Raw genomic sequence first — 22,107 nt, forward strand, 5'->3', positions numbered from 1 at the left:
AGCAAAGTGGCAGTCCCTTCAACAGCACAACAGCTCTTCTTTCAGGCAGAATATCCTTGTTTCCAGTAGAGTACTAAAATTGGTGGTGTCGGGGGTACAGTACTTATCCCCACATTTGCCTTTGAAGTGAGGTAGACATCAAAGATGCTCTATGAAATTCACAAGGTCCCTGCATTTCCTGCCCTGGCTCCAGACTCACTACATGGGGCGATGCAGATATTTGTGTGGGGACAGGCACAGACCTATTCAGGTATAAGTGTCAGTTCCTCCCTCCCAATCTACCTCATGAAAGCCCATCAGCCTGCAGATGAACCATTAAGAAGCAAATGCCATGCCTCTTTTCCCTCAGTGTGACTGTCTACAGGACATTTACACTATCCAGCTGTCACCTAACCCAGACGTGTATTCAGAGACAGGCAGAGGCACAGAATGGTTAAAGTAAGAAAATGCCATCTTTCTAAAAGTGGTACAAAAGGGGGTGGTGATGGACGGAGCATCTGAACCAATCAAACACTCACTCCCAGTCAATAGATCTGGGTTTGATTCATCACCGTTCTTTAGCCCACTCTGCCACCCCAGTTCAGACATGGCTATATGCAAATCAGTCTGACCCTGTGCCTCATGGGAACAGTCCAGCCCGAACTGCCAAGCCATGCCTTCCCTGGACCGGAAACAAGCTTCCGAGGACCGGTTTCTGGCATTCCAGCCGTCTTCAGCCCGGCTTGCTTGAATCCAGTGGCAAAGTGAGCAAGAGACTCACGTCTGAGCATACCCTGCCACACTTATGGCGGCCAAAGCGGTACAAAAGGGGGTGGTGATGGGGTGGTGATGGACGAAGCATCTGAACCAATCAAACACTCACACCCAGTCAATAGATCTGGGTTTGATTCATCACCGTCCCTTGCTCACTTTGCCACTGGATTCAAGCAAGCCGCGCTGAAGACGGCTGGAATGCCAGAAACCGGTCCTCAGAAGCTTGTTTCCGGTCCAGGGAAGGCATGGCTTGGCAGTTCGGGCTGGACTGTTCCCATGAGGCACAGGGTCAGACTGATTTGCATATAGCCATGTCTGAACTGGGGTGGCAGAGTGGGCTAAAGAACGGTGATGGATCAAACCCAGATCTTTTGACTGGGTGTGAGTGTTTGATTGGTTCAGATGCTCCGTCCATCACCACTCCCTTTTGTACTGCTTGTGGCCGCCATAAGTGTGGCAGGGTATGCTCAGACGTGAGGCCCTTGCTCACTTTGCCACTGGATTCAAGCAAGCCGGGCTGAAGACGACTGGAATGCCAGAAACCGGTCCTCGGAAGCTTGTTTCCGGCCCAGGGAAGGCATGGCTTGGCAGTTCGGGTTGGACTGTTCCCATGAGGCACAGGGTCAGACTGATTTGCATATAGCCATGTCTGAACTGGGGTGGCAGAGTGGGCTAAAGAACGGTGATGGATCAAACCCAGATCTTTTGACTGGGTGTGAGTGTTTGACTGGTTCAGATGCTCCGTCCATCACCACTCCCTTTTGTACCGCTTTTGGCCGCCATAAGTGTGGCAGGATATGCGCAGACGTGAGACCCTTGCTCACTTTGCCACTGGATTCAAGCAAGCCGGGCTGAAGACGGCTGGAATGCCAGAAACCGGTCCTCGGAAGCTTGTTTCCAGTCCAGGGAAGGCATGGCTTGGCAGTTCGGGCTGGACTGTTCCCATGAGGCACAGGGTCAGACTGATTTGCATATAGCCATGTCTAAACTGGGGTGGCAGAGTGGGCTAAAGAACGGTGATGGATCAAACCCAGATCTTTTGACTGGGTGTGAGTGTTTGGTTGGTTCAGATGCTCCGTCCATCACCACTCCCTTTCTTACCGCTTTTGGCCACCATAAGTGTGGCAGGGTATGCTCAGACGTGAGTCCCTTGCTCACTTTGCCACTGGATTCAAGCAAGCCGGGCTGAAGACGGCTGGAATGCCAGAAACCGGTCCTCGGAAGCTTGTTTCCGGTCCAGGGAAGGCATGGCTTGGCAGTTCGGGCTGGACTGTTCCCATGAGGCACAGGGTCAGACTGATTTGCATATAGCCATGTCTGAACTGGGGTGGCAGAGTGGGCTAAAGAACGGTGATGGATCAAACCCAGATCTTTTGACTGGGTGTGAGTGTTTGATTGGTTCAGATGCTCCGTCCATCACCACTCCCTTTTGTACCGCTTTTGGCCGCCATAAGTGTGGCAGGGTATGCTCAGACGTGAGTCCCTTGCTCACTTTGCCACTGGATTCAAGCAAACCGGGCTGAAGACGGCTGGAATGCCAGAAACCGGTCCTCGGAAGCTTGTTTCCGGTCTAGGGAAGGCATGGCTTGGCAGTTCGGGCTGAACTGTTCCCATGAGGCACCGGGTCAGACTGATTTGCATATAGCCATGTCTGAACTGGGGTGGCAGAGTGGGCTAAAGAACGGTGATGGATCAAACCCAGATCTTTTGACTGGGTGTGAGTGTTTGATTGGTTCAGATGCTCCGTCCATCACCACTCCCTTTTGTACCGCATCTTTCTAAAAGAGGCATTTTCTAACTTCCAATTTAAAATCCTACTTCACTATAAGTTGTGATTTTAAATTGCGAGTCCAGAGACACCAATCTTTAAATCTCTATCTTTTCCCAATTCGAAATTACACTAACAAGATGTTTAAGGCAATCCCAGTGTTAACCTATGGGAGGGATAGGTATTGCAGTAGTGAAAAATAAATGTAGCAGTTTTTCACTACCAGGACATGTAAAACTCAAAAGTACATGTCCTACCTTTTAAAAACACTGCACCCTGCTCACAGGATTGCCTAAGACAGCCTACTTTAGGGGCGACTTATATGTAATAAAAGGGAAAGTTTGGGCCAGGCAAGTAGATTAACTTGCCAGTTTAAAATAGCGGTTTAAAACTGCAGGCACAGGCTTTGCAGTGGGTGGCCTGAGCCATGTGTGAAGGGCTACTTAGTTGGGTTGCACAATCAGTGCTGCAGACCACTAGCAGCATTTAATTTACGGACCCTGTGCACATATAGTGCACTTTACTAGGGTCTTATAAGTAAATTAAATATGGCAATTGTGGATAAGCCAATGTTACCATGTTTTGAGTACAGAACCTATGCACTTTAGCACTGGTTACTAGTGGTAAAGTGCTCAAAATCCTAAAGCCAGCAAAAATGAAGTCAGAAAAACAGGAGGTCAGAGTTCAAAAAATCAGGGGAAATCACGCCAAGGATGCCAGGTCTCACAATGACCCACTATGTAGGTGTGAAGGATGCCATCTTCTCCTTCTCCGGTCTTAGGAAATCACTTGAGTTTCATTCACAGTGTGTAGGCAATGCGCATTAGACTAAAGAAGCCAATCGTGCACCCACAGGCATCCTTCTTTCAGCCTGGTCATGTCACACTAAAAAACATAGAATTAGGAACAAGGCAGATATTCGATTGGCCACAGGAAGGAGGCAGAGGCAAGGATCCTGCTAAATGGTGGTATCATTACAATTCTGCTGCCTCATAATTGGTAGTTGAGGGTAAGATGAAGCGATTTTTGGGAGAGAGAGGTTCCTGTCTCACAGCTAGAGTGCTTCCTTTCTTTCCAGTGAAAAGCATTTGTTACGGGCTATTAAAAGCAGGTCAACATCAGTGAAAAAATGCATTAATCAATAATACCAAGTTCAGATTGTGATCTGGCAAATGTGATTGCTTACAAACTGACTAATGTGAAAACCTTCTTTCTATTGTTTTCATTTTGATTATTTGAAGTAGGAGGGCTCAACTGTGAGGCGCATATGAGTGCTTTACGGAGAAAATGTGTGGCAGTTAGCATGTGAGACAGACGTTGCTCTACTTGAAACAGTATTCTTTCCAGCTGGAATATGGCTGAAACCAGGATATAGAAATCAAAGATGATGAGACGGTGAGAGGGGTGGGAACACGCAATTGTCACACAGAATATTTATTTAGATAGTTTACAAGTTTACACAAGTTTACATACTATCCTTACTTGCAGATGAGGTAAAGTAGATTGACCAGACTCATGTGATGTTTGGTCAAGTATTTTATCGGGATTTAAAATCCAGGTGAATCTATTCGATCCAGTACAAACAACCAAGGACTCTCTTCGGGCGTTCCCTGTAAACATTGCTGCCTGTAGGATTCTCCTACATTTGGAGTCCATCTTTTAAGGAATTCCTAATGAATTCCTGTGCGTCTGTTTCTTCATTTGCAATTCTATTTTTATTTAGATATATTTCTACACATCCTTGAACTCTGCATATAGAACAACTTTCATCTTCAACCGTTTAATATTTGATGTGTTTCTACCTTATTCGTTCCTGAGAAGGTGCTTAATTCTGAAGGTGTCTAAAGTAAATTTACAAGCATTTATAGGATGGGAAAAGTGTTACACTTTTTCCCCTCATGAGTGATGAACGCCCCATATTTGCAAATGTATAGTTTTTCACTTCATTTTCTATTTAGTCCCAGTTATGAGCACCCATCGACTAGTCATGTAATTAGATTTGGTGATAGTAAAAGTCAAGTGTGCTTACACACTTTCCAATCCTACCATTGCTGTTTCAGAGAATTAGAAATCCAAAAAGCGTTCATTTGTGTATTGCAGTTGAAATTCGGGTTGTAGGTTGATAGATATAAGCCACTAGAACAACTATGAAACATGTCTGTGGTTGCTTGACTCTTTCTGAGGAGTTGCGGACAGTGGTGGATGGTGACCCTTGAAAGTGATAAGGCGTAAATCCCACTCCAACTTTCACAGAGCGAGTGAGCCCAACTTTCGAAAGTGAGGAGTTTGGGAGGAGCAGGTTTCTTCTTCTCGGACTTTGAAACATGAAGCCGCATATTGCACTTTACAGGTAACTCATTAATCCAAAATAATGGTATCATTATTGAAAATTTTAAAATGCCTAAAAGGTTCGTGTTGAGGATAAAATAGATTTTAGTGCAGGAGTTTAACAGTTAAGGAGAAATATTTCAATCAATCAATCAATGACACTTATAGAGCGCGCTACATACCCGTAGGGTCTCAAGGCGCTTAGGGGAGAGGGGTGCCGCTACTGCTCGAACAGCCAGGTCTTCAGCTTCTTCCTGAAGGAGAGGTGGTCTTGGGTCAGGCGCAGGTCGGTCGGGAGGGAGTTCCAGGTCTTGGCGGCCAGGTAGGAGAAGGACCTTCCTCCTGTAGTTGCTCTTCGGATGCGGGGGACGGCGGCGAGGGCGTGGTTGGCTGAACGGAGGTGGCGTTTGGGAGCGTAGAAGTTGATCCGGCTGTTGAGGTAGCTCGGGCCTTGGTCGTGTAGGGCTTTGTGTGCGTGGGTGAGGGTTATTTGAATCCTTATGTTTACAAAAGTTCATACCACCAACTGTCAATTAGATCTAGGTTTGCCATGAACAAGGCTGCAACCCGAGGCTTATTAACACTGGTTTTCTCAGTGCCTTATTTAGCATTGGACTTAAATAGGATTAATATTTTCATTTACTCAATTCAGTGGCAAGAGTTCGTCCAGCTATCTGGCAGAATCAGCAACGGAGCTATACGTGCCAGCGAATGCTAATTGAAACCCGGACATTTTATTCAAGGCACGTTTATCTCCCCACTGGACATTGTTTTGTACTATAAGCAATACTATATTAGTTTTTGTCAAATATAATTCACTTGCTATTTTCTTATCCCTTTGGCAAGAAGGTATAATTTAAATACAAGATTATTAATATTTTAGCTTGATTTAAGTCCCTATTTTCAACACCAAATGTACGTTTATGACCGAAAAAACACAGTTAGGCCTATCAGAAACTCACAAAAGCATTTCTGCAGACATAAATAAATTTACTATTGTGGGTTTCTCTGCCACAAATGTAGACAAATAGTAGCAGCAAATCCCACTCAAGGGGTGGTAAGGGAACATTCCAAAAAGTGGTTTGTTTGAAGTTTGGTAGCGCCCGCAGACAAGTCTGGGCATTCCCAAACTTCAATCTCACCTCTTCCCACCGTGGAACCTGTTGAATATTTTCACGAGCCAGGAGTTGGAGAATACTTATGATTTGCACTTTCGGTTATATGCCAGCAATATTAGCTATGGCAAAACTACCAGGTGTTCTGAATTCATATTTCTGCAGCCGGCCTTCAGCAGGTTCAAGGTATATATTGGACGTTCAGTTACTGACAATGTCATTGGAGGAATGACCCTTTGGCATGCCAAGCAATTTAAAAAAAATTTTTTTGCAGAATGAACGAATGCCTTACAGTGAAAAAAATTACAAAATTGAATGTCCTGAATTAATGTGATGATTGAGAGTACTCTGCCTGTGCTGCCACTGCCTGCTTTCTACTGTTGTCAGTTGGGGGACTCCAAGCCCCAGAATCCTCTGCTCTCCCAGGAGGGAGGAGCCTGCCTTCTTGCGCTTTAAAAAGCACCCACGAACTCCGCAGCGCAGGACGCTGCCTGTGCTGCCACTGCCTGTTTCCTGCTGCTGCCAGTTGGGGGACTCCAAGCCCCAGCATCCTATGCTCTCCCAGGAGGAAGGAGCCTGCATTCTCTCGCTTTAAAAAGCACCCACGAACACCGCAGCGCCGGACGCTGCCTGTGCTGTCACTGCCTGTTTTCTGCAGCTGCCAGTTGGGAGACTCCAAGCTCCAAAATCCTCTTCTCTCCCAGGAGGGTCGAGACAGCATTCTCGTGCTATAAAAAGCGCCCACGACCTCCGCAGCGTCGGATGTGCATGGGCCAAGGGCAGGCCTATTTGCGTCCATCAGCGACAGGAAGAGGCAGGACAGGGCCATCCCTCATGGTTTTATTACACGACTCAGAGAGCTGAAGTGACTTGTGTGTGTCCAGTTCTGCAGCCAAGGTTTGCAGCCACGGTTTGTCCTAGTGCTGTGACTTTCCTGATCTGCCTACATAGTCCCTGCTGCAGCTGATTGTTGACTTTGACATCTGGAGATTGACAGCACCCATTGGGCCATCCACTACACTAGTAGTGGGAGTTGATCCAGTCCGGATTGGCAGCGGGCCTGTTGTGGTCTACCTCTGTAGTTTTTGTATATGTAGTTACACTTACTGTATTATCTTACTCTTGGGATCCATGTACATGTGATAGTATACCCACTTTCGTTTTACAATTTTTGTATATGGGAAAAAGGAAACATCCGAAGGGGTTGTCAAATCACTGAGCAGTGCCCCCCCCCTTTATGTTGAACTATATCACAGGTGCGATGGGGGTCCTGGAAAAACAGACTATGAGTGTGGAGGAGTCTCTAACAAATTGCACTAATAACATCAATGGTTTGACTCCTATTAAAATAGGTGCAACTGCTATTCCTACCGCTACTCCTACTTCTGTTATTTTACTGGTAGTGGGGCAGCGGAAAGATAAGGAATTAGAAAAGCGCAGCTTAAAATCCTCTATTACAGCCCCTCCTGAAACCCAATCTGCCCTTCAACCACCAAGTAAACACTGTAAAACCCCGTCTATTGTGTCGTCCCAAGTCCCTCTAGTGTCTGTATCTAGTGGAGCAGGTGGAGGAGGCCAACGTCGTGAGAAAACTTCTTCTCAAACGCAATTGTTGGCCAAAAAACCTAATAAAATAGGGGCTGACCATCAGCACGCTGATTACGCATCTCTGTCTATCCTAGTGCAGTCCTTTTCTGATTCAGTTAGGGCAGCATTTAGCTCACCTACAGAGCAACTAAAAGGGATCGAGAGAAATATCCTTTCTCTACTGGACTTACTGGGTAACAATCAGACATCATCAGTAAGTCCCCCTCAAATTAGGGATAACAATGCTTTAAACCAATCCTGCTCACTGCCAGACCCAGATTCATAGCACTCAAGGCAATTATAAACCTTGCCACACAGTGCCTACTAGGACAGGGGACATGATTAGCTCCATTTCAAGCACAAATCCTTCAGGGCATGGCCCCTATTTTTCTTCTCAGTGTCTATTACCCGAACCGAAATTAGTAATACCCCCACCACAGCACATAATATTCCCCAAAATCCAATTCTTACTGATTATGCAACTACTGACTCTATAGGCTCCTTTCCTATTTTAAAGATGGACTGTCAAGAGCTCCCACCTGCAGTAACACCCTATGTATTAATTTTAGCTAACGTCCCCTGTGTTTCTAGCTCTGTACATGAATCATGGGAATCTCGTAGGAATAAATCTCTAAATTGGTTGGGCTTGGTGGTGTACTCTTTGCAGACCTGAAAAAGATTAGGAGAGTCAAATGGGTGTGTGTAGGAAGCAAAACCTTAAAAGGTGACTGTGTTGTGCTCTCATTCACCTCCCCTAATTTAGTGAAATTAATCCTTGAGAGAGCCAACTTACCATCTCTCACCACAAAGCAGATTGCGGTCCTACCAGTGGTGTTTTCTATCAGCCTCCCGCCCCTTCCCAATTTTGCCTCAAGCAGTCCGTACACACCATCAGGCTCCATTATTAGCGCATTAGCACCCAATTGAGACCCGCAATAGGTTTGATTGTCTTTCCACATTAGGCGGTGTGGATTGACTAAAGACTACTAATAATCCAAGTGGGGAGAGTCAGAGTGGATCCGTGACTCTTTTAGGCCATGAGAGGGGAGCACATACAGAGATAGATGAGGCCTTTGAGTCCTCAGCGTTCCCTGGGCCTTGCATCGATGACGACTCCTCAGCTCCGCAGCTACTACCCGCTGCAGTTAAGAACCCTGGGGTAGCTCCCACAGTTCTTTACTGGAATGTAGCTGACCTACGCCACAAATGCACTTCGAGCTAATGGTTTGATTTCACGTCTAAGTTTCACATTCTCTGCTTACAGGAAATCTAGGCAGTGGATCCAATCCATCCTAAAGGTTTTAAAATATTTCACAGCCCAGCGATCCAGTCCAATTATTGGCAAGCTAAAGGGGGCTTGAGCATCTTTGTGGCAAACACACTGGCTCTCCTAAATACTACAGTGATTGCTACAAGAGTGTTCTGCAAATTCGACTCTGGCCATTGTCCATTTTTACAATAATGCCTGCACCTTGGAAATCATTACATTTCTCTATCAACTAGATCATGATTTGGAGAAAGCGTTCCACAACAACAGTAGGGAACCAATTATCCTATGGGGCGGAGATTTTAACATACATCTCTGCCCTCAATCATCTAACAAGGTGTGTGGTATGACATCTCCTGATGATTGCAACATCAACCATATCCTTATTCGGATTATGGGGATACTTTAAATGATTTACTTTTTAAACACAACTTGTGGTTTTGTAATGAACTCATCCATACACCAGTTACAGTGAGGAGCAGCTATATCGCATGGGGCGAGAATAGCGTGATAGACTTTTTACTGTTTCCCCAGCACTATTCAGCACTGGTTTTTGAGTTTTTTATCCATGACATAGCGATCAGTGATCATTTCCTCCAAATTATTGCCCTGAATCTTGACCTTGATGTCCAGAAGGGAGATCCACAAAAAGTTACTGCATTAGAGGAAATTGATATTTCCCCTAGTAATGAGTATGCGCTTAGATGGTCCCTGGTGGATCCATCTAACTTTTTAGTAAAACTAATTCATAAAGAGAGCGAGGCTTTTGAAGCCTGTCTAGATGAAACTACAGAGACACACAAATTTATTTCAGCGTTCAATCTCATAAAAAAGGGCATTGGATTGGGGCTCCTTGTGAACCAGAAAAAAGTGAAGGCATTGTGGCTGGTTCAATTCAGTTTGCACAAAAACCGATAGAAATCTAAAACTAGCGTTAGCTAAACTACCGAGATCTGTTAATGAGTTCCGGGAATGCAAATTAGTATATCAGCTAGCCGTTAGACAATGGAAAAGAAACCTGAAGGAGGAACCGTGGAACAGACTTCTTGAAGCCAGTCTGTCCAATGATAACATCGCATTCTGGCGTGCCGTTAACTCTGCTTCCTATAATTCCCCAGACTGCCCTCGAGCTGAGATAGCCATTACAGAGGCTGCATGGAAAGCACATTTTTCTAATTTGTATTCTTGTAAGGAAGTTATTGTGACCCCCTCTCCTATTCCTTCTACCCATACTGGGTTCGCGTCTCCCCCCAATGTTTCCATTTCTACGCAACCCTTGAATAATCTGAACTATCCGGAATGAAGTTGTTCTGGCACTGAAGACTAGCAAGGGGGGGTGAAGCCCCAGGGCCTGATGGGATCCCTATTGATCTGTTTAAATCTAAGACGGACCTTTGGGGCCCTTTCGTTACCTTGCTCTTCAGAGAATGTCGGGAACAAGGATTCAAGAAGGGTGGCAGTAATAACCCGGCTCACTACAGACCAATTTCTCTTCTATATTGCCTAGTAAAGGTGGCTGGTCGTATTCTTCTAGACCGAAGCAGGACTGGGCAGAACCTAACAATATGCTCTCAGATCTGCAGTACAGTTTTAGGTCTGGGCTTGGGACTACAGAGCAGGCCATTAATCTGGACCTACTTCTTGGTAAATATGTGCAAATAAAAGGAGACAATCTGTTTTTGTTTTCATAGATGTATCTTCTGCATTTAATTTTGTGGCCCATGATAAGTTATCGTCAATCATAGCTAACATGGGAGTGGACTGTACTGTTGTGTACTTTCTTTGAGATCTGCACGCCCAAGGCCGGGGTAGAGTTTGCACCGTCCTTAATGGTAACTGCACTGGGCCATTTAAAATAGGAAGAGGGGTATGCCAAGGATGTGTTCTGGCCCACTTCCTGTTTAACCTCTATGCCGACGACGCAGTATTAATGGCCCACACTCCAATTGGCCTCCAGCTTCTAGTTGACGACATTGCCCAGTTCATGCAAAACCATGGTCTAAAAATTAACACCAGTAAAGCCTTTGCAATGAAAATTGGGAATAAGACTTCCCACTGTCATGACATCTTTATTGAGGGCTCTAAAATTCAGTTCACAGCTACAGTTTCGTATCTGGGTATTGTGTTTAGCCAAGGTGGGAACTGGCCTGGAGCAATGAAATCAAGGCGACTTCATTTTGTTAAAACGATAACAGCCCTACAAAATTTTGCTGGACAGCTTGCCATTAAACACCCGAGGGCACTGACGACCATCTATAAGGCCAAATGCAGCCCAGCTGCTAAGTAGAGATCTGAGCTCTAGGGGTATGGGAAGATTGATACTCTTCAACTTGAAGAAAATGCCTTTTTCAGGAATCTTCTTGAACTCCCGAAAAGTAGCTCAACCTATGTTTGTCACTCTGAATTAGGAGTCCCTTACATAGCAGACCTGATCATTGAGTAAGTAAGTAAATTCTTTATTGTTCAGTTAATTAAAACCATTACAATATAAAGCATTCAGCGACGTATAGTACAAAACTTTTAGGGCTGTGGTAAAGGAATAATAAATAGAAGAAGGAAATGGAAGGAAATATAAAAAGCATAAAAACTATGTAGAAAAGGGTCTATCAACAAGTTTATTAAACTATTCCCGAGCACAAGTTAATCTTACAGCAGTGTTCTTAAGTCTCAAGAAGGGCCAAGCCTATGACAGCGGGCCTCGTTTTTTCACAAAACTGTCCAGAAATTTTACTGATCTACAGATCAGTTGGGGGTCCCCCGAGCATAGGATCGCAACTATTGCAGATCGGCAGGTGCGGGCTCCTTTAGTTATTTATTTATTTTTTACATTTATAAAGCGCAAACAAATGCCCTTAGGCGTCTCTGCGCTACAGATTCTATGCAGGATGTTAGAGCTTAGATTTTACTGTTTAAACAGCCAGGTCATTATTATCTTACGAAATTGAAGCAGTGATGAGGCAGTACAGATGTTTAAAGGTAATGTGTTGCATAGCTTTGCTGCTGTCACCACAAAACGTCTATCTCCCCAAGAGACTGTTCTAGTACGGGGAACCAATAGCTGAAGTGCAGTCTTGGATCTAAGATTTGTCGAAGGACAATAAAAAACCAGTTGTTCAATTAGAAACTGAGGACCCTGTTTGTGAATAGCCTTATAGGTCAGGCATAAGGTTTTGAATTTTATGCGGTTCTTGATCGCTAACAAATGGTAGTTCCGGATAACATGTGAGATTGGCTGAAATTTTGGGGTCCCTGAAAGCAGCCGAGCAGCTGCATTTTGGACCATCTGCATTTTGTTAATAACTCTACATTGTGCATTTGCAAATAGTCCATTACAGTAATCTAGTGATGATATTACTAACGTACTAACCAGGGTCTTTCCTGCCCTTTCTGGTAAGAATGGAATGAGTTTCTTAATCATTCTTAGTTTAAAGAAAGCGGTGGACACCACTTGGTTAGCATGGGGAACAAAATTTAGATTGTTATCAAATGTTATTCCCAAATTTCTCACTTGCTCGTTAAGTTTGTCCTTAAGCCAGTGCCGCCGACCCTGATACATGGCTGGACAGATGCAGACTATATGTATCATGTCTTGTTTGCCTGCACCACAAAGGTCGCATTCCGTTGTATCTTGCGGTCTCCATTTTGGTTGGTCTAGTCTTGAGGGCAGAGGGCCCAGCCTTAGATGGAGGAATTTTCGTTTAAGTATCAACAAAAATGGAATATCCAAGTAGGGTGCTGGGGCGGGCCTTGTATATGATTTGATAGTCATCCAGGTGTGGGTTCGGGTACTAAAGCTTATTTTGTCGTTAAGGAACGAGTGTTTCTTAACAGTCCTTTTAACCACCTGGTTAAACGAAGGAACTGGCAGTTTTGTTTCCCACAATGGTCCCAACTCGGTTGCCGCTACTGAGAGCTTTAGGTACTTTGAGTACTCGGAGTTCGGGCTTGTCTGGATCGCTTCCCAGAGTGCGCCGTTCATTTCATTCTCCTGTTTCCTCCAGACGTTGTGCCAGAATTTAATGGCCTCGTATTTTTTCAGTAAAACTTGAGATTGTAATCCAAATTCAAGTCTGACTTGCGCTGGAGAGGAACTGTTCGATAGCAAGAAAACCCGTTTATAGACTTTGGTTTGAATTTTGTCCAGCAGGGTGGCGCTTTTCCCATGCTGCGTACGATAAGTGCGTTAGATGAAGGGTGCCTAGCCTGGGAGGATGCGCGTTGACCTTGTCTAGGATTTCTGCCAAATCGCTCATGAACAAGTTAAATAGGTGTGGAGCCAAAACGCAGCCTTGCTTTAATCCATCAGTGGTGTGAATTTTCCTGGTCAGGTGGCGCCCGTTATCAATTTTCACCTGCATCCAGGTTTCAGTGTAAAGATTAATAATAGGCAAGAGGATTGAGTCCGGTAGGCCGAGGTGTTTTAGTTTTGCCCACAACATTTGCCTGCTGACGCGGTCAAATGCCGCCTTGAAGTCCACAAAACAGGTATAAAGGTCCTGGGAATTCTGTAGGCTTTTCTCAGCGATCAAACATAGGGCCATTGCGTTCTTCATAGTTCCCATACCGCGGCGAAATCCGGTCTAGTTCAGTGGTATTTTACCTTTCGTTTCAGACCATTCAGCCAGATCAGCTAGTATCAGTGACGCGTAGTATTTTGCTTCGGCGTCGAGGAAGGCGATCAGACGGTAGTTGTTTGGATCCTTGCGGTCTCCGCCTTTATAGATTGGAGTTATGATCGCCCCCCTCCAACTCTCGGGAACGCCACCTGTTTTGTTTACCGTTCGAAACAGTAGGTTAAGTTTACTAGCCCAGTACTGTGGGTCCTCCTTGTAGATGGCTTGCGTAATGCCGTTGGGACCTGGGGCGCTGTCTTGGCTAATTTTTCCAATTATTTTTTGGATGCTTTGTTCAACATCTTGCCTGCGGCATAGTGCCGTGGTTCCATAAAGTTTTGCACGATTCCCTTTGGACACTGGGGCGGGGTCTTCCCGCTCAGGGTTGACTTTTGCTTCAGTGACCAAGGTTGTGGCTGTGCTCAAGTTGTTGATTGAGAATATGTCCGTTAAGTGTTGGGACCATTCGGACTCAGTTAAACAGGCCATGCTAATTGGTTGGGCTGTCCGATTTACGGAGTTGACTTGAATCCAAAAGGCACGCGAATCGGCTTTCTTTAGGTTGTGCAGTAGTTTGGACCAGAACTCATTTTGGAGATTTTGTTTTTCGGTCCATATTAGTTTCTTATATTGAGTCTTGGCCTTGCGTACTGCTGCCCAGATGATGGCGCTTTCGGTTTGCCCACGTGCTTGATGTAATAGTTTTTTCAACTGCCTCTTTAATAGTAGTACAGATCTATTAAATTTGATGTTAAATTTGTAAGAGGTTCTTGAATTGTTGCTTAAATTAGACCTTGGGAGTTGCTTCAGCTAGTTGTTCCTGGTGTCTGGGCTCAGGGCATTCTCTGTCAGGAACTCTTCTAGTAGATTTTTGGCGTCGATGGCTATTCGTGGAAGGGATTCACTTGTCCACCTGAGCCGTTTCAGGTTGATGGTTGTGACATTTCCTGGTAGCGTCAGAGCTGGTGAGCATTTAGGTATGTCCATCGTGATCTCAATATGCTGTTTAGCATGGTCGCTATCCAGAGAACAGATGATGTGGAAGTCTTGTACTTGACTAAGCAGTGGTAGTGTGACAAATGTGTAGTCCAGTATGGAGCAGGAATTGTGGCCTATGTAGGTCAAGGAGGGAGGGATGTCTTGATTGGATCTTCCGTTTAATGCTCTTAGACCGAGATTTTCAAGATCCCACATGAGTTGTTTACCCTCGTTATCGTTCTTCATTGCCTGAGGGACCACCTGCGGCAAGACATTCCAGGTTTCATTTGCAGCGTTGATGTTAGCTTCGTTCTCCGGTTGGTGTAGGAGGTTTGAGTAGAAGTCGCCCATGAGAATTATCTCCCAGTCAGAATGTTCCAAACGCATGTTTGAGACCACTGAAATGATGCGTTGGAAAAGTGTTTTTTTGAGAGATTTTTTTGGGGTTGCGTATATGTTTATTAAGATTAAGGTTCTGGTTGTGGCCATTAGTGTACTCTCCAATTTTAAGATTTGCATGTCCGCCATCGATTTGGGCAGTTGTGTTGTTCTGATCTTTAGGGCTGTTGAAATGTAGACCGAAAGGCCCCCGCGGGCTCGCCCAAAGCGCTGTAGGCGAGTCGCACTTACATGGTAACACAAGCGGCCAGGTATGTCAATTGGGTCGGTTAGCCACATTTCCTGTAAGGCTATTATCGCATACGGGTCCCAAGTGGCTCCTTTGCCGTTTTTGTTCACAATGTCTTTAGCACCCGCAATGTTCCAGGAGAGGATTTTTATAACGTGGGTTACAGTGTTAGTTGACCTACCGAGCGTTCAATTAAGAAGTGACAATTGCGGTTGTGGGTGGTCACAGCCTGCTGCTTCGGCTCCCCTGGCTCCTTGGAGGACCGAGCGCGTTGGTCAATTCTTCTGTGCTTGGTTTATACTCTTGGAGTGCCTTCTTAGGAGCCATGACGGACACGCTGCCTTGACCATTTCCTTCAAACGAATTCCCCATTCCTTAAATTTGGCCATTTCAGAGAGAATGTGGGACACTATTCCTGCCTCCCTCCATATCGTGACTGTACACTCTTTTTTTGGCTCGTCGTTCGTTGTTGTAAACTCGACTGACAGGAGGTCTGCTGAAGTAAGGCAGCCAAGACTAGGGATAGCTGAAGTTAGACGAAGTATGTTCCCACGGTTTAAGTAGTCCTGCGAGCCTTGCTGCTCGTATTCAGGGATAAAAAGACGCTTCCCCGCGTTGGGGACTTCCTCTTTTGTCATTGGTGGGTTATCACAAATTTTGATAGTTTGGCGTTGGTTCGTGTGGTTGTGGCTCCCAGAATCTTTCACGCTGACAGTGTGACTGCTTCCGAGGGGGAGATGAACCCCGTTCAGAGATCGCTTATATGGGATGCTTAATGGCTTCTCTTCATGTTCTACGGTTGTCATGTGCCTCGTTGCTACTAGGCACTCATTTGCGTCAGCTAAGTTCTTCCAGCGACGTCTTCCCCTTATTTCCCTAATTGTTTCAGGATTAACGTCCTTTCTGTCGGTTGGGAAGGTGACTTTAATGAGATCAAGTTTATCCCTGCTCAAATTTGTTGCTGGTTGTCTGCCGGGTTCTGAGGCCGTAGTTGAAATAGTTATTAAAAATGGGGATACTATGTCGTTGGTAGCTGTCTTTACAACAACCTGACTGTTGGGCCTATCTTTACCAGACTTATCGTTGTTTAGTTCATTCTCAGTTAGTGTGAGCTGCTTGTTAGTGTTCTGCGAAGTTGAAGTCTGTTTGGGTGGTGGTACGGGTGTTCCTGATGCGAGCTGGTTAACTGACAGTGGCTTGTTTGACTGACCGACGATAGTATCTTCTTGATCGGTGGTGACGTATGATCCCAATGTGTCACAGAGCTCTATGCCCGGAGAGTTCACTGTACCCAAGGCTTTTGGGGGAATAGCTCCTGCTATATAAGATGATCTGTTTGACGAGTTTTCCTGTTGTCGCTTGTTGGGGGGTTCTGTACTCGTGACATGTGCCTCAGTTATTACGGGCATCCTCTGACCCTTGATTTTTATGTTGTTGGCTATCGTCGCCTGTGGTGAGTCGTTGGTTGCGACACTCTTGCTTTTTGGTTTAGCTTGTTCAAAAATGGGAAAGTTTAATGGCGGCTGCTTACATTCAGGTTCACACCTAGGGCGTTGACTTCTATTTTTTCTAGCCTTTTTTTTCTGACGTTTGGTGAGTCTTATCCCGCAGACAGCTTCAGAGGGACGGTCAGTGGTGAAAGGTTTAATGCTACTCTGCAAGTTCGTCGAGGCTGTGTCAAGTTTTAAGTTTAGCTTTTCTGGTCTGTTGGCAATGGTAGTACTCGGATTGTCATGTTTATCATTTCCTTCCGCCGACTGTTGGTGCGGGGCCACCATATTGACCACCTCTAAATTCTTAGGCTTATTTGCATTTTTTGCTTGAGACACTATGTGGTCAAAAGAGATCAAGTCATCATTCAGTTGAGTACTGGTGGTGGTTAGGTTATACTAATCAAGTAGGGAAGGATCACTTGTCCTGCACAACCTTTGGTATGCAGGAGGAATGTGGGGTGTCCCAGATAAAAGACCCTCATGCACGTGATGGGTATGGTGGTAACATTAGCGGTATATCTTGGTTTTCCGCTTCTTTAATCACGTGTGTGCATAATCATCAGGTCAGTGAAGTTATGCAGCCTCCACCAGGAGGTTCTTACCCAAGGTTGGTACAGTAGTGAGCCAGTGATAGGGGGGGAAAGGAGGGCTAAGACAGTCTAAAAAGTCCCGAAAAGTCAGATAAAAGTTTTATTGGTACTGTATTTGGGACCAGTAAACTCCATAATAGTGCATTCTAGAGAACTGGTTATGAGTAATAGATGCACTCGGAGTGTGAAAGGTTGTTTTAAAAAAAAGGGGGGTGGGCTAAAAAACGGTCGACATGTTTCTGCCTCAACAGCCTTAAGTAGGACTTACAGGCATTCATCAGGACCTACGGGTGAATAAAGTGAGAAAAATATATACATATAGCAGTGCTCTGAAAGTTGTGGTAAGAAATAGGAATACGTTAAACCTGTTTCTCTGTTATTGAGGTCGCAGTGTACCTGTTGAAAATAAGAATAAGGAGGGTTGCGTATCAACAAACGAGGGGCGGGGTACAATGGGACACATATAGAGCAGAAAACTGCTGCAACCGTCTATTTCAATGATAGACACATTCACAACTGAAAAAATGGCAATACTTTATAGAACAGCCAGTGTATGGCAATGTCAACTCATTCATCTCCAATCCAAACTCGTGTGAGGGACCTTAACATGCTTGCAGTTGGAACAGCATGCGTATATCAGTCATTATTCCACTTAAATTTCAGGTGTACCTCAGATAATACAGATACCTGTGAGCATGCGTGCAGTCCACACTACTCGTTTTGCAAAGTGACTAAGGCTAGGTGATTTACTCTTAAATCATGTGCGTTTAATCATGCGTGAGTTCTAAATCGATCTTGAATTCTTAGCGAACGCAGTTACCTCACGCGCTTTGTTTACGCGCTCCAATCAGGTAGGGGAGCTGCGAGCAGACTAAGGGAAAGAAATATCGGGTTAGGGGTTTGCTTATGTCTAAATATACTTGCGGTTTTCGTATCTTAGGCTTGTTGTGGCTTGCACCTCTTGCGTCTTGCACCGTCAGCTTCGTTGCGTGTTCTGCTCTCCCTGACCCGGAAACAGTGAACTGTGTTTCCGGGTCGGTATGAAGAGACGGCGCCCTGGGCGTAGTCAGCGCTGATTGGCCACTCGGGGGGTTACTATGGTAACCATGACAACGAAATGACTATTGGTCTCCGTGAGAGTGTTTTAATCAATGTCAACATACACAACGAAAAACGGGGTTCTATTGTTACATTGAAGCTCGTTTTCTGCATAAAATGCTGCGTGCTGAAAGGGAACGTGGTTCTGGTGAAACCCTTTATCTTATCATTATGGTTGAGAATGATTATAGGAGGCTCCTACATTACCTCATTGTTGTCTCTAGAGGCAGATTATGGAGTGTGTTTTATTTTACTGATGAATGTTTGGACACTCAATTAGCTTCGTGTGAGACTGAGCCATGGAATATTATCGTTCAATCCGTCACTATGGGTACTAAATCTATGTACCCATCTCTGTTCTTTTTCATAAAGAATCTTTTCTGCATTTCTGTCTTTCATGGACAAGGTCTCGCGGATGACCCACTGTAGATCTTCAGTGGTGTGGCCCTTCTCTAGATAGTGACTTGCCATTTTGGTGGTGCTTTTTTTGCACTTCACATTACTTCGGTGCTCACATATTCTCTGTTTAATTTTTCTGCAGGTCATTCCAATGTAGCGGAGATGGCAGGGGCATGTGATCATGTAGACCACATGACTAGTGTTGCAGTTTGTGTGACTCCTTAGGTACCATTTGAAGTCAGGTCGTAGTTGTAACTCTTTGGTAGCTTGTGTTAGATTACAAACTGAACACGACCCGCATGGATAATGTCCTGTTACCTGTGGATTCCCCCATGGATTCATCATGTCTCTAGATTTCTTCGGGGCAGGTCTCGTGTGGACCAAGATGTCCTTCAGATTTCTGCTTCTTTTATTGGCGAATCTTGGTTTTGGCCAAGTCAGATCACCCGATATCAAAATTCTCCAGTTTTTATTAATCAATTTCTTGATATCATTCGTCATTGGACTGTATGTTGTCACACAAGTCAATATTCCTTCAGCAGGTTCTTTTTGGATAGTTTCAAGAAGTGATTCCCTATTCTGGTTTCTCGCCCGTTTCCTGCATCTGTTTATCGTTTTCCTTGGGTAATCACTGGCTTCCAATTTTTCACAGAGATCGCTAGCTTGTAGCTTATATTCGCCAGTGTTACTGCAATTCCGCCGCAACCTGAGAAACTGGCTATATGGTAGGTTTTCTCTCAGGGAGCGGGGATGAAAGCTGTTATATGAGAGCAGGCTATTCTTGGCCGTCGGTTTGAAGAAAGTTCGGGTTTGGAGTGTATTGGCCTCAGCATAGATGGTCACATCTAAGAAATCAATGCTTTTGTCATTCGCAGAGTAGGTAAATTGAAGGCATTCATCTCTCTCATTCATCCAGGTGTGGAATTGTGATAGATTGTTCTGATCTCCTTGCCAGATTACAAAGACATCATCGATATATCGTTTCCAGAACAATATATGATGAAAAAATGGATTGGTCTCTTCATTCAGGATGTACGGGTCCTCATATGTGCTAACATAGAGTCCAGCCACACTCGGGGCAAATGTAATGCCCATCGAGGTCCCGTGGCATTGTAGGTACAGGGTGTCTCTGTATTGGAAAAAGTTTTCCGTCAGGGCCATCCTACAACACTCTAATACGAAATGCCTGGGGGTTTTGTAGGTCCATACAACGTTGAAGAGTATGTCCTCAAGAGTATCCATCGTTTTGCCCTGTGGAAGGCTAGTGTAAAGGCTTTCCACATCAAAACCAACAAGGAGCATCGTGGTTGGTGAGTACTCTATGTCTTTGAGTCGGTTCAAAACATCTCTTGTGTCTTTTAGATACGTTGGGGTCCCTTGGACCAATGGTCTGAGATACTGATCAGCAAATTCAGAGAGAGGCTCCAATATAGAGCCAATTCCTGAAACAATTGGTCGTCCAGGCGGTGGTATTCGACCTTTGTGTGTCTTTGGGAGTGAGTAGAAGTAGGGGATTCTCGGTGTGGTGGTTCTTAGGTATTCTCCTTCTTTTTTGGAGATCCAGTTGTTGGTTTCCCCTTCTTCAATCATCATAGCAACAGTTCTTTGCAATCTTGGGGTTGGATCTGTTGTCAATATCTTGTAGAATTTGTCATCCGACAGGAGATTCATACATTGTTGATGGTACCCTTCTGCTGTTAGGAGAACGACCCCTCCGCCTTTGTCGGCGGGTTTTATGACTATATTTCGGTCTTCTTTTAGGGTGTTTAAAGCTTGTTCTTCAAGTCTGGTCATGTTATGGAAAGGTTTGCGAGAAAGCTTTGCTAGTTCATCAACTCCTTTAAAAAGGGCTTGCTCAAAAGTTTGAATTTCAATGGGAACCTGGGAGTTGAGTGGGCAGAAAGTTGATTTGTTTTTCAAAGTGGTGTCTCCTTCTCTAGTGGGAGGCTGGTCTGTTTTGAAAAAAGCTTTCAATTTCAGTTTTCGGCAAAATTCCGCCAATTCACACTTGGTTTTGAAAGTATAAAGTTTTGGGGTAGGGACATAACCCAAGCCTTTGTTAAGTACGCTATCTTCGTCTCTCGTTAGGATTTTGTCTGTGAGATTCACGATGAGGGATTCGTGTTTGTTCCTGTTTTGGCTTTTGTTACGCTCCTGGTCTGTACTTGTCGGGTTTGATCGGACCAGGTTACTCAAGTCAAGTCAAGTCAATAGCACTTTATTTCGATTAATAAAAATCATAAAAGCGATCACACAATAATATTACACACAATATTGATAAAAAAATACATAAAAAGAGATATAATCTTACATGGTATACGGTATTATACATGATAAAAAGACATAAAATCGAGTGCTGGTGATGCGGTCAACCACAAATAAAAAATCTCATAATTCATTAACAAAGGGATATAATCTGTACGTTGAAAAAAAAGGGGTATAATCAGATCTCCAATTGCATAAGGGCATACCTCCTATTCTTATTACGTACAGCAGCCACCAGAAAGCTTGCAACCCCAAACATCACCCTCGGTGTACTTAACATTTGTAAGAACATCAGTGCTGGTTTAACCTGTGTGAATCCCGCTTCTCTAAGTATAGGCAGTAGATGTCGCTTCCTGATATCCGAAAAGTACTGGCAAAACATGATAAAGTGCAAAAGGCTTTGGGGGGAGACACTATCACAGCTACAAGGAGGTGTAAGGTCTGGTTTCCCCCACACACAAGAGATACCCAAGGTGTATTGAACAATGCTCAGTCTAAATCTGATCAGGAGATGTCTATGCTGTGGGATGGAAACAATTCTGAGGTATGGTTCTATTTGTGAAGTAGTTTTCAGAACATAATTTGCTCTCACAAGGGGTTTACACATTTCCAGCTGTTCTCGTTCTTGCTCTACCATCCTCAAAAAGTTTGTCTTCACCCACTTCCAATCATTTTTTTGCAACAAGTGCGGGAAATGAAAAAGCTCTGGTCGTCCCAGTTTGGCAAAGACATCTCTTATATAGCATAGCCAGGGTATTTTATTTGCTTTATCAAGTGCCATTACATCTTTTAGGATGGCATGGTTCAGTGAGATCTCCTTGTTGGTCCATGTCTTAACCCAACATGCTATAGGGGCTAAGTGAATAAGGTCGGAGATGAAACTCAGTCCCAACTCGGTATGAATAGTATAGACAGGCGTTGATTGGGGAACTGCTAAGAGATTCCTTAAAAACTTATTCTCAATTTTTTGCAGTTTTTCCTGTTGCAAATATCCCCATAATGAAGCCCCATACAGTGCAATAGATATACATTTTGATTTATAGATGGATAAGAGTGCCTCCATAGGCCTGGATCCTAACCGCTTAACAAAGTCCATTAAAGCAGATGATGATCTGGCAACTGCAAGGCATTTAGCATTAATTTGGGGGGCCCAGCTTCCCTTTAGATCAAAAATTACACCAAGGTACGTAAACACGGGGACAATTGACAAGGCAACACCATTACA

This window comes from Lissotriton helveticus, chromosome 3_1, assembly GCF_964261635.1.
Source record: "Lissotriton helveticus chromosome 3_1, aLisHel1.1, whole genome shotgun sequence".
NCBI classification, from domain to species: Eukaryota; Metazoa; Chordata; class Amphibia; order Caudata; family Salamandridae; genus Lissotriton; species Lissotriton helveticus.